The sequence below is a fragment of the Nannospalax galili genome, unplaced genomic scaffold, assembly GCF_000622305.1.
Source record: "Nannospalax galili isolate Female #2095 unplaced genomic scaffold, S.galili_v1.0 scaffold464, whole genome shotgun sequence".
In the NCBI taxonomy this organism is placed as follows: domain Eukaryota; kingdom Metazoa; phylum Chordata; class Mammalia; order Rodentia; family Spalacidae; genus Nannospalax; species Nannospalax galili.
This window is the reverse complement of record NW_008350326.1, coordinates 538,336-540,346: the sequence shown is the minus strand read 5'-3', so window position 1 is coordinate 540,346 and position 2,011 is coordinate 538,336. Positions and strand designations below refer to the sequence as shown.

Sequence of the window (2,011 nt, the reverse complement as noted above, 5' to 3'; positions counted from 1 at the left end):
TTAATTTTATTTTTATTTTATGTGTATGAGTGTATTGCCTGTAGGAATCCAAGTGCACCCATGGTATGCAATGCCTGAGGAGGTCAGAAGAGCCCATTGGATCCCCTGGAACTGGAATTATCACAGTTGATAGCTACCATGTGATCCTGGGAATAGAACCCGTGTCCTCTGCAATAAGTCAGTGATCTTAACCCCCGAGCCATTTCTCCAGTCACTATATTACACATAGTTAATGATGCTGTGATTCCTCTACAGTTGTTGGTAAGAAGTGGTTTCATTTCAAGCAAGAGAGTTGGATGCTCTGGTTCATCACATGAATTTCTGCATTCTCTCTGACCAACTTGCTTTATATTGTAACTCTAAATTAGTGCTTTAGATGCACTCATCTTTGCTGATTCGTTGCAGCTTTTTATGTTCCCTCATCTGAATTGCCATTGGATCATTTAGTAAAGGCTTTAATCTTGATGCTCTTGGGTTTCAAATCTTAGTGCGATAACACTGGTCATTTTGCTGAGCTCTAGAAATAGTCTGCAATCAGGCTCTGGAGAAACAATCATTTCGTGTTTCAATTGGAAACAATAAAAATAGTTGCTGCCCATTACTTTCTACACTTCATTACTATTTTATTTTTATAGCTTCATTGAATCTGGTATGAATCACAAGCATTTTTTTATTTCTTACATTTTCCACTCAAATTTAGACCCCCTCCCCCATCCATGCCTCCCCCATCCCCCACCGAACCCTACGAACTCTGCCATACATGCTGAGTCCTATTCTTTCAAGTGTTTGTACCCAAATGACATTCAGTGTAAATGCATCCACTCCAGTCTAGTCAGCCCATCCAGTGGTTGTATGCAAGTCACGCTCTCCCTCAGGAGTCTCCCTTTACTGACACAGAATGAGGCCAGATAGTTGTTTTCATGCACCAAAGGTTTCAATTTTCAGTATCTTTGGTAACTGTCCTCTGTTTCTTCATGAGCATTATTTGACTTCTTTTTGCTATCAAACCATTTTGCTGCACTGAATCCCAGCCTGGGGTGGACCTCTTTGTTAATGTCTAGGGCCCTTTGTCTGAAGATTTGGTGCAATATATTGGAAAAAAAGTTTGGATTTTGTATCAAAGAACCACTAGCTTAATATGAATTCAAAATGGTTCTTTTTCCCTCGTTAGGAAAAGAATAATTTAAAAAAATTAAGTTTGGGGGCTGGAGAGATGGCGCAGCAGTTAAAAACACTGGCTGTTCTTGCAGAAGACCCAGCTTCAAATCCCAGCACCCACATGGCAGCTAACAGCTGTCCGTAACTCTGGTTCCAGGGGATCCTTCAGCCTCTTCTGTCCTCCGCGGGCATTGCATGACATGGGTGCATTTACTGACATGCAGCCAATACACTTATACACATAAAATAAAAATAATAAATAAAATATTTTAAAAATTAAATTTGTATCTTCCTGATTATTAGTACAGCCAGTCAATCTATAATTTCTTGTTTGTTTTTCTCTCTCTCTCTCTCTCTCTCTCTCTCCACCCAAAAATGCCACACATGTGGAGGTCAGAGGACAGTTTTTATCATGTGGATCCTGAATTCAGCGCCTTAGACTTGCCATAAAGTGACCTCCCCCATTCAGCCATCTTCCTTTGTCACACTCTTTAAATATTATTTAAACATTTGTTTAATTGCCATTTGGCTCCATCAATGACATCCCTTCCTCTTGTGACAATTCAGTAATGCTTTGATCAGATTCTTTAATTTTGTTTTCCTGATTCTCTTTTAAATTAAGTGGGGAGTTGGAAAGACATTCTGACTCCTCTTTTCCCTCTTAGAGTTTGGTTATGTCATTAATTATAGGTAGATTTTTATCTCTAAAGCATGTAGAAGTGTTTTACAGCATCTTTATTTATAATTACAATCCTAATCACTGCTGTTATTAATGCTGGAAAATCCAACCTGTACAGTATTCACGTAAAAGAGTACTACACAGTAATGAAAAATGACACACTGTTAAAGCAGC

General features: G+C 38.8%; 1 pseudogene; it reads left to right on the top strand.

Annotated features, from left to right (window-relative positions):
• Positions 1-964: 964 nt before the first annotated feature.
• Positions 965-1,093, top strand: LOC115072789 (annotated as a pseudogene).
• Positions 1,094-2,011: the final 918 nt, after the last annotated feature.